The sequence below is a fragment of the Tachyglossus aculeatus genome, unplaced genomic scaffold, assembly GCF_015852505.1.
Source record: "Tachyglossus aculeatus isolate mTacAcu1 unplaced genomic scaffold, mTacAcu1.pri scaffold_182_arrow_ctg1, whole genome shotgun sequence".
NCBI lineage: Eukaryota > Metazoa > Chordata > Mammalia > Monotremata > Tachyglossidae > Tachyglossus > Tachyglossus aculeatus.
In genome coordinates this window covers 93,668-105,431 of record NW_024044902.1, presented here as the reverse complement: position 1 = coordinate 105,431, position 11,764 = coordinate 93,668, and the positions used below count along the sequence as shown (strand labels likewise).

The 11,764-nt window shown below is 44.0% G+C and overlaps 1 pseudogene; it reads right to left on the bottom strand.

Moving 5' to 3' along the window:
* Positions 1-3,623: 3,623 nt before the first annotated feature.
* On the bottom strand, positions 3,624-11,127 carry LOC119923383 (annotated as a pseudogene).
* Positions 11,128-11,764: the final 637 nt, after the last annotated feature.

Below are 11,764 nucleotides of genomic sequence, written 5' to 3'. Positions count from 1 at the left end.
TGAGGCCAAAGTTTTGAGGCATCACAGAATCATAGCAGCATGCCTCAGTGGAAAGAGCACGGGTTTTGGAGTCAGAGGTCATGGGTTCAAATCCTGGCTCTGCCAATTGTCAGCTGTGTGACTTTGGGCAAGTCATTTAACTTCTCTGTGCCTCAGTTACCTCATCTGTAAAATGGGGATTAAGACTGTGAGCCCCCCGTGGGACAACCTGAAAACCTTGTAACCTCCCTAGCGCTTAGATCAGTGCTTTGCATGTAGTAAGTGCTTACTAAATGCCATTATTATTATTATTATTAATGATGTTCTATTGTTTTATTTAAAAATTAGGGAGAGGGGATCATAAAGGAATGCTAGAGGCATTCCTGGGAGTTGAAGTTTGGGTTGATTTTTCATCCTACAGACAAATTCCTCTGCGCCTAATTGGCTTCTACTTCCAGGACCACTACTCTGGTTTTGTGAGGAATACTCCCTCATTTGTATTTAAACAGATGTTGGACATGTCTTAAAATCCAATCAGTCAGTCAATCACATTTATTGAGCACTTACCGAGAGCAGAGCACTGCAATAAACACTTGGGAGAATACAGTATATCAATAAACAGACATATTTTCTGCCCCTAACAAACTTACTGTCTAGAGGGGGAGACAGACATTAATATAAATAAATGAATTACAGATATGTGCATAAGTTCTGTGGGACTGAATTGAATAAAGGGAGCAAATTAGAGTGACGCAGAAGGGAGTGGGAGAAGGGGAAAGGAGGGCTTAGTCAGGGAAGGCCTCTTGGAGTAGACATGCCTTCAACAAGGCCTTGGAAGTGGGGAGAGAAGTTGTTGGATATGAGGAGGGAAGGACTTCCAGGCCAAAGGCAGGACGTGGTCGAGAGGTCGAAGGCAAGATAGATGAAATCGAGGAACAGTATGAAGGTTAGCATTAGAGGGATGAGGTTTGAGGGCTGGGTTTTATATATGTATGTTTTATGTATTATATATATATATACAAACACACAAAGGGACTAATTTTTGAAACAGTGCCCTAAATGGTGACATCAAATAATTGTGTGCACCCAACATAGCTCAAATTACTCTCATTCCACAAGGAAAAAAAATCAAGCTCCTTGAACAGTAACACCTAGAGATCTACTGCTTATTCAATTCCTTTCATCAGACATTTTTCTTTTTCAGTGGTATTTGTCAAGCACTTATTATGAGCTGGACACTGTACTAAGCAGTGGGGAGATACAAGCTGATCAGGTTGGACCCAATCCATTTCCCTCATGGAGCTCAGAGTCTTAATCCCCACTTTACAGGTGAGGTAACTGGGACACAGAGAAGTGAAGTGACTTTCTCAAGGTCACACAGCTGACAAGTGGTGGAGCTGCAATTAGAACCCAGGTCCTTCTGACTCCCAATGCCAATGTCTATCCACTAAGCACTGTGCTTCTCAATTAAATTTGTTGGTCTTGGTTGTGCCTATCTTCTTTTAGGTGGGGCTATATTTGATAGACTTCTAGACTGTGAGCCCACTGTTGGGTAGGGACCGTCTCTATATGTTGCCAACTTGTACTTCCCAAGCGCCTAGTACAGTGTTCTGCACACAGAAACTGCTCAATAAATACGATTGAATGAATGAATGAATGAATGAATGATAGATTAAAATAGAATTGAAGGTAAAGTTGACACTTTAGAAAGTTTTCCATGAAAAAGAGAATGAAATTCAAGAGGGATCAGGGGAAAGTAACACATGTAAAGACAGAGCCTGGACAGCTAATCAAGTCTCACATGATTTCTTAAGTGCTGTGGTCACCTCCTGTTTTTTCAGGCTGGGTTTCAGTGGGTTGAACATAGGAGTAGAGGGAAAGCAATTTACCCACATCTCCTGAGTGGTTTGACCTGGCCAGAGAATACACGAGAATAGCAGATCCAAAGAACAAGGTGATGACAATGAGATGGGAAGAGCAGATAGAGCAGGCCTTGTGCTTTCCCATAGCCTAAGAACAGTTTCTGGAAAGGGAGATGATTTTGACAGAGAACATGAGTATCAACAGGAAAGGAACCGTCACCATCAGCATGGTCACATTATATGTCAGAAGCTTATTGGGGAAGATTTCTAGAGGAGCAGTTTGGCTTAGAGATAAGAACATGGGCTCGGGAGTCAGACGTTGTTGGTTTCTAAACCGGGCTCTATCACTTATCAGCTGTGTGACTTTGGGCAAGTCACTTAACTTCTCTGTTCCTCAGTTACCTCATCTGTAAAATGGGGATTAAGACTGTGAGCCCCACGTGGGACAACCTGATTACCTTGTCTCTACCCCAGTGCTTGACACATAGTAAGTGCTTAACAATTACCATTATTATTATTATCATTATTATTAAGCCCGGCTCCACCATTTGCCTGCTGTGTGACCTTGGGCAAGTCACTTCACTTCTCTAGGCCTCAGTTACCTCATCTGTAAAATGGCAATTGAGATTGTGAGACCCACATAGGACAAGGACTGTGTCCAACCCCATATGTTTGCATCCATCCCAGCGCTTCATACAGTGCCTGGCACATAGTAAGCACTTACCAAATACCAATACCAGTTTCTGAAACGGATGCAAGTCACAGAAAAAATGGTTAATTTTATTCAAATCACAAACGGTTGTGTGAAGACTCAATATATTTGCCCTATATAGACTGGAAGGTAACGTCCACGTAACAGCTACGAGCTGGACACACAGTTTGTAGCTCATGATAAGGGGATAACTCAATGGGTTACATATGGCCACATAACAAGAGCAGCTCCATGGCCAAGAGGACAGAGTGTAGACTTGGGAGTATGAAGGACCTGGGTTCTAATCCCAGCTCTGCCATTTGTGTGCTGTGTGACCTAGTGAAGGTCACTTCATTTCTCTGTGCTTCAGTTTCCTCATCTGTAAAATGGAGATTAAGACTGATAGCCCTGTTTTGGACTTGGATTGTGTCTAACCTGATTTTGTGTCTAAAGAGATTCACTCGTATCTACCACTAAGCTTAGTAGAGTGCCTGAAACATAGTAGGTGCTTAACAAACACCATAAAAAAATCATATAACATCATTCCCAGGAGGACATATTCTGTAACACCAAGAAAAATAAACGTAAACAGCAGAGTAGCTCAAACAGGGAAAGAAATTGTTCTGTCCTTTGTCTAGAGGTTCAGCAGCATTCTGGGAAGAGTAACTATCGATAACAGATTTCCAGGAAGGACAGATTCCCAGGGATAAAGGAGTTGGGTATGGGGAGGGAGTGTTTCATCGGCTTTAGTTATTATAACTGTAAAGGCATTTCCCATAGTAATGATCATGTAAATGACCAGGAATAACCCAATGAGAAGCCCCTGAAGTTTGCACATGTTGGAAAATCCCATGATAATTAATCCCATCACTTTGGAATGCTATTTCCAATCAAGATATCTTCAGAGTATTTTGTCTGTAAAAACAAGCACCCCATAACTGGTACTCAGGATAAGAATAATTGAATGGAGGGTCAATGAAAACAGAAATATTCTTAATACTTTATTATAACCCCTTACTGTATTTCATATACTTCTAATTGTGAGTGAAGATTTCTGTTGTCATTAAGTTCATTAATAAATGTCATGTAACTTACGTATGCTGTAAAGCATCTTCGTTCATTGGAACTGTTTCTATACCCCTGGACCACCCATTCACCAATCTTCCCCAGGATTTATGCAAGCCACTCTGGAATATTTGATATTTATACTCAAAATCTATATCAGTATTCACCTGCATATACCAAGGAACATGGACAGGGACGTTGTCTGCTAATTTTGTTTTATTGTTTTCCCCCAAGCACTTATCACAGTGCTCTGCACACAGTAGGTGCTCAATAAATACCATTGATTGGTGTTAAATGTGACTCAGTAGATACCAAGTCTGGGATTAGTGTATGATTCATGTAAATGTCTAGCTTTAGAGAAGCAGTGGATTAGTGTAAGATTCATGTAAATGTCTAGCTTTAGAGAAGCAGCATGGCTCAGTGGAAAGAGCCCGGGCTTGGGAGTCAGAGGTCATGGGTTCTAATCCCCACATCACCACTTGGCTACTCTGTGACTTTGGACAAGTCACTTAACTTCTCTGTGCCTCAGTTACCTCATCTGTAAAATGGGGGTGAAGACTGTGAGCCCCACGTGGGACAACCTAATTACCTTGTATCTACCCCAGTACTTAAATCAGTGGTCTTAAGCACTTAACAAATACTAGAACTATTATTATTATTTCTCCCTCTAGTCCGTATTTATTCATTCAGTCATATTTATTGAGCACAAAGTATGCAGAGCACTGCATTAATCACTTGGAAAGTACAGTACAACAATAAAGAGAGACAATCCCTGACCACAGTGGGCTCACAGTCTAGATGGAGGGAGACAGACATCAACAGACTGTAAGCTGTTTGTGGGCAGGCGATGCCTCTATCAACTCTATAGTATTGTACTTGCCTATTTGTTTATTACAGTGCTCTGCACATAGTCAGTGCTCAATAATTACCATTGATGATGATTATAATGACAATGATAATTTGGTCTACCTTAAGTGCTGGCTTATGCTTTGCTGTACAGTAAATGAATCCCATAGTTAGTATCCTCAGAGGTTGCCTGATACAATTCCAGGAAATCTTTCCTAGTGAAGCCATACCTAAATCACTGTAGTTGTTAAGTGTTGATGATGAGGATGATGAGGATGATGATCTGAAATGACAGTATTCACTGGGAGCAGCATGGTGAAGTGGATAGAGTACGGGCCTGTGAGTCAGAAGTTCATGGGTTCTGATCCTGGCTCCACCACTTGTCTCCTGTGTGACCTTGGACAAATGGATTCATTTATCTGGGCCTCAGTTATCTCATCTGTAAAATCAGGATTAAGACTGAGAGCCCCATGTGGGACAGGGACTGTGTCTAACCTGATTTGCTTGTATTCACCCTAACACATAGTAGAGTGGCTAGCACATAGCGCTTAACCAATACCACTATTATTATTATATTGGCTAAATCATTTAGACCTTTAGCTCCTTATGGGCAGGGAGCATGTCTACTATATTTACTCTCTCAAGTGTTTAGTTCAGTGCTCTGCACACAATAAGCACTCATTATATACCACAGTATGATTTGTAGGTTAACATTAGACTTGGGCAGATATTTCTACTATTGGCCCAGATTGATGGCTCTTCAAAACTGAATTTCAGAATGTGGAGGTTTCCTTGCCTCTCTCACTATATGCTTCTGATTACACCTTTTGCCTTAAACTAATTCTCTAAGGATACCTAAATTACTATTTTCCCCAAAAGTACCCCTTTTTTGGGACAACACAGTGGAAGGATTTGTGATTTCCTTTATTTTTCCAACTACCATGGAGACACAGATCACTTACCCTGCTTTCTCCTACCTGAATCTGAGTCTTGGTTACTTAGAAAAGACTATGAAAAACACTAAGTTCTGAGTGAAGTGTTAGTGTTTTCTGGTCAGAGATTTCAAACAGAGATTTCAATAGTCATCAAAACCATTTCCATAATCTCCTTCTCTCTGACTCTGATTCCCTATCTTACCTTTTTCTCTCCATTCCCTATCTTTGGATCACTGGCCTGAGATATGGGACTGCAACTCTCATGGCAGATATACACTACTGTTACAAGACTCTAGAAGTATTAGTTCTACCTGAGAGGTTCAACTCCTGCAATTAGTCACTTGGTTCTTAAAGTATTTGTGTGGATTCGATCCCAGATGGTTTTCTTCTGAAAAAAATCCTTTAATAAATTCTGTCTGCCTTAACAGACTTGTCAATAAAATAATTCTATTTGGATCATTGGATAAGAATCAAGAATATAAAAGGAAATTTATGCAAAATTCACTGAGGAGTCAGTTTGAGTCAGGCTCAATGTAGCTTATTACCTATTTACTCTTTCTCTCCTTAGTAAATGAATGAGTATTTAACTGCTGAGCAAATAGAAGTTAAAGAAGGTCCCAACATACTGGATATCTGACCTCCTTTGCATGTGAAATGGTCTGCAGACACTGCAGAGATTCCATTTTTTGACATAGGTTTACCCTGGGCACGAGAGAGTGAGTATTGAAGGCATATCTATACAGACTTGGGGTGATTGAGGTAACCAGGAATAAGAGTTTCTTGGTATCAATACATGATGACCTGTTAGGAAAACAGCTTCCTTAGTTAATGTGATCACCTACTTAATGAATCTTTGTGATAGAAATTTTTTCAGGGCAACAATTACCTCCCTGTTTCTCAGACTGTACATCATGGGGTTAAATACTGGTGTTACAGTGGTGTAGAACTGTGGCAGACCTAACATCTGGCCCATCAATTACTGGGCCTAAGTAGTAATCCAGGCCCCCCGGCCTTCCGTGCTCACAGGAAGACCTACAAGGAACTGAGAGGAGAGCTGTGGACAGGCAAGAGTTACTTGTTATCGGGCCTATGGCCTTGCATAGACGGGTGTTGCTTGTTACTGGTTTTGAAGGCTACAGAATTGCTGTGTTAGTTATAAACACAGGAACATGGAAAAATACAGATTGTGACTGAAAGATATAAAAGTCTTGCTGCTTAACCCAATAAACAGTCTCCTTGTCCACCTTGAGACTCGCCTGGCCTGCGTTCTTCCATTGCGCATGCCCGTCTCCCCACTGCGCTGGATGCGTGGAGGCAGACGGCAACAGATGGCGCCCGAACAGGGACTCAGCACCGCAACCCTCACGAAGCAACTCATCACTGCGCAGTGACTCACTAAGGAACAGAAGAGGTGAGGGCATTTAAGTTTACTTTCATTTTCAAACACCAGGCTTACAGCAGGGAAGAAAACGGGACAAATTCAGTTTCGTTCTCGGGATCATTATATCCAATTACTTAAGGATGCTGTAAAGGAGCGTGGGTTGATTATCACCACTGCCCAGATTGAACAATTTTTGGAATGCGTGGAAAAATGCTGCCCTTGGTTTCCAAAGGAAGGAAAGTGGAATCCTTTCACTGAGCCAGCTCCTTCCGCACCACCACCTCCACCACCCCCTCCATGGGTCCCGAAACCAGCACAAACACCTCTGCAGCGAGCGATGGGGGCTGCTATGGAAGGGGGAGATGAGATACCTATTGAACTGTTGATGGGTTTCCCTGTGATGGAGCAACCTGACCCTGCTAATCCTGGTCAGTTAATATGTACCCACGAACTCTTGAATTTCAAATTATTAAAAGAAGTGAAACAGGCTGCTGCATTATATGGACCCACGGCTCCTTATGTGCTGGCACTCATAGAAAGTATTGCTTCCTCAATCCTTTGCCCGTATGATTGGCAAACCTTAGCCAAGACTGTCCTGGATGGCGGCGACTATTTGCTTTGGAAGGCAGAATTTTTTGATTTGTGCGCAGAGCAAGCGCGTCGCAATGATCGCGCCCGACCTCCAGTTCAAATCACTTTCGAGATGCTTACAGGGAGCTACAGACTCGTGAAAGCTTGTCCCAGCCCCTACCCAAAGGGGTACTGATTACATGGAAAACTGTTTTTATGGCGCTGCGGGCGCTGCATCCCGCTGAACGGGTGTTACAGGAGACGTCGGCAACGCGCGACTTGGGGGCAGGGAGTGATCAGGGGGACCCCCTGTCCTTTGAAGTTTTGCCTCCAACAGAAGAATTGGAGCCGGTGTATGCTACTGTTATGGATCCCGAGGACTTGTATCGGGACCAGGATCATAATGACTCTGGCGATCCTTCTGACTCTGGGACTGCAGACCCGAAGGAGGGATCTGATCTATACCTGCCTTTGGCCCCTCTTACAACGACGGCTGCTGCCGCACCCACAGCAAAGGACATTTTGCAGACCCAGTGCCTGCAGGCGGTATCCCGTTCGTCGATCGTTCCCCTTTCCCCCCTTGCTCCCCCTTTGTCTGCTGCACCGCCGTATGTATATGCTGTGCCTGCTACGGCGCAACCTGCCTATACCGGGGCCCTTTCGGGTTGCCGGCAGGAGGCATTGCACCGAGGGGACGTACAGCTACTGCAAGCGATGCCGGTGGTGTATCTTCCCGGGCGGCCGGCTCAAAACAGAGGACCGCCTGATCTGGATACCTACAAGGAACATTCGTCACGTCCTTTCAACAGCACGTCCTCCCTCACCCTGCATACTTCAGGAACTGACGGAGAACCAGGGTACAGACCTCGCGACTCTTCCTTTAGAGGACCAGCGGCAAAGTTCGTAAAAAATGAAGATTGCCTTCCTGATCCTCGCCTTTTCCACCGTTGTGATTACTGAGGACTATTGGACTTTTGTTCCGTACCCTCCGTGGGTGCAGCCCGTTACGTGGCAGGACCCGGTGGGAAATATTCTCACTAATGCTTCTGACCTTGTAGGGGGGGATGCGATTCCATGGGAAGGACCAGGAGAAGAGGCACTTGTCAATGTCTCCCTCCTTGCAACTCGTACTCCTATATGTTTCTCTGCATCTACAACCCCAAGTCCGTGTCTGTCCCTACTCCCCCTCATTACTTGGGCACAGGAAAGAGAATTATGTGAACCCCAGCCCCGTTCGGTGTACTGTGGAGTTACCCGTTTGACTGCTGTATCCCATCGTCTGGGAACCTCATCCCCAGCACCCGAACTTCCTTGTTGTGTGTTTGCCAGTTTGTCTTGGCCGCCTTCAGAGTCTGTTTTGCCTATTTGGCAAACATGTCGACAACCTTTTCCCACGGTTATTCATTTGTCCTCTCACGTATTCCCAGCCACCCTACTGAATTGGGGCGGACATGACAACCTTACTTATTTATCCCCTTTGCATGGTTATCTTGGGTTTCTGCCCACGGATGCTTTCTAGGCTTTAGGTTCCTCTCGTGCCGGAACTTCCTCCCCTTTGTACCTACACCTTTGGCGGGCTTTTGCTGCTTTGGGTCCAATCACACTTGCTTTTGCTCGATTACAGGTCCCTTTCGATTCTATCCCAGTCCATATGGAAGAACGGCAAATAATAGCATGTATATTGCCACCACAAGCCTTCCTTGTTGGCTACCCGTCCCTTATCCCCTTCCCTTCCCTCTGGAATATTACATGTGGTAATTGTAGACTTAATGTATATCTGCCCATGATGCCACTGCTACTATTCTTATCGTAGAACAACCTCGTCATGCTATACTACCCACCTCATTATCCCACCCTTGGGCTGAGTCCCCTGCGGATTCTGCCCTGCAGATGCTTGCTGATCATTTTCATATTCCAAAACGGCGATATCGTCGGGTTGTTGGATTGTTAATTACTGGGTTTATCGCTTTGGCATCCCTTATTATTGCTACCACCTTATCCTCTATTACCCTGCATACTGAAATAACACAGGCCTCCTTTGTTAATTCCCTTGCATGAAATGTTTCTGATGCTCTGCAAACACAGTTACGATTAGATAAAGGCTTTACCACTCGCCGCTGTCTTGTACAGCATTTTCTTATAGAATTAGGAAATGAGGTTGATGCTCTGCGCACTCACCTTTCTTTTCAACATAGTGATTATCATTACCCTCATATCTGTGTGACCCCATATTATTATAATGTCACATTTCCCGGGTTTTCGTGGTCCGCGATCCGAAATCGTCTCCAAGGAGCCTGGCATTTTTCGAATGTCTCCCTTGATTTGTCACACCTTGCCTTACTCTCCGATGCTATGCAAAATACCCCTCCCTTGACCATTCCTGCCGATATTGCTTCACCGATCATTTCTGCCCTTGAGGCGGTTAATCCTTTTAATTGGCTATCAATGCTGCTTCATAGTCTCCCATATATTATTTTGTTGATCTTGGCCCTGTTTTGCCTGCCTTGCCTTGCCCGATGGCTATCTGTCTTCCTTCGCCCGCTTCTTACTCAACTCCATGCTTTGCAATTGTTTCAAAAACAAAAAGGGGGACTTGTGGCAGACCTAACATCTGGCCCATCAATTACTGGGCCTAAGTAGTAAGCCAGGCCCCCCGGCCTTCCGTGCTCACAGGAAGACCTACAAGGAACTGAGAGGAGAGCTGTGGACAGGCAAGAGTTACTTGTCATCGGCCCTACGGCCTTGCATAGATGGGTGTTGCTTGTTACTGGTTTTGAAGGTTACAGAATTGCTGTGTTAGTTATATACACAGGAACATGGAAAAATACAGAATGTGACTGAAAGATATAAAAGTCTTGCTGCTTAACCCAATAAACAGTCTCCTTGTCCACCTTGAGACTCACCTGGCCTGCGTTCTTCCATTGTGCATGCCCATCTCCCCACTGCGCTGGATGCGTGGAGGCAACATAGAACAAAGACTGAAATTTGCCCATATCCACGGAGTGGCTTGATTTGGGCCGTAGATATGTAATGATACCAGGTCCAAAGAACGAGGTAAGAAGAATGAGGTGGGAATAACAGGTTGAGAAGAGTTTGCACGTCCCCGTGGCCGAGGGTAACTTCAGGATGGTGGAGATGATTTTGACGTAGGACATGAGTATCAAGAGAAATGGGGCTGTTACAAAGAGCAGGGCCACAACATAGACTGAGAGTTGATTCATAGATGTGTCCCCACAGACCAGCTTGAGTACTGGTGGGACATCACAGAAAAAAATGGTTTAGCTTGTTGGAATCACAGAAGGGCAGGGAGAATATCTGACCCGTCTGCCCTATCTGGACCAGAATGCCACTGATCCAGGAACCAGCTGCCAGCAGGACACACAACTTGTGGCTCATGATAATCGGATACCACAGTGGGTTACATATGGCCACGTAACGATCATACGCCATCACAGCCAAGACAAAGCACCCTGCGACTCTAAGAATTAGGAGGAAACACATCTGTGCAGCACACAAAAGGAAAGAAAAAGTTCCATCCTGTGTCTGGAGACTCATCAGCATTCTGGGCAGAGTTACAGATGTATAACAGATTTCCAAGAAGTTGAGGTTCCTAAGGAAAAAGTAAATGGGTGTGTGGACAGTTTGATCCGTAGTGGTTATTATAATCATGAGTCCATTTTCTGCCAGGATGATCACATAACTGAATAAGAAAATCCCAAAGAGGAATTATCTCAGTTTTGGAAGATCCAGAAATCCCAGGAGAACAAATTCTTCTACAGTCAGATTTCCCTGCTCCATTTCTTCTAAATTACTCAGCTGTGAAAAGGACAAAATCAGAAAGTTTGAATATAAGCATGTAGCCAAAGCACACAGAGCATCCCTTACTCTCAAAGCCCAGAAAAAAAATCAGTTAATTCTGTTCAAGTAGATATCACTATCATTTACAATGTGCATTCCAATATATTTTATCTCTTCTGAACAACCTCCAGCTCATGGTTGCCCCTAAATAATATTTGTAGAAGGAACTAATGTGAATGAGGGGGCAGCTGAGTAGCAGTGGTCAGACTGATTGAAAACCTCAGGGTGCAGGTGGCTGCCACTCCCTGGTATTCTCTCAAGCAAACTATCGAATGATGCTCTGCACCCTTAGTCGTACTCAAAGCACAAAGGTGTCACATAAAGGTTTGGGGCTCTACACTGTGAGAGAAGGTCACACCTCTGCCCCTCCACCTCCTACACAATTCAAAACAGAAAATCCACTCTACCACACAGATGAAGTCAACCTGTTCTCCTCGCATGTGCAGGAAATCACTGGGCTCCAAACTCATTAACAGTGGAAACTTGGGAAACATTAATAGATTTTAGAATATACCATTTCATCTTTTGTTATCTTAAGACTGTCTGATTACTGATGAGACCAACAGGGGATTTAATA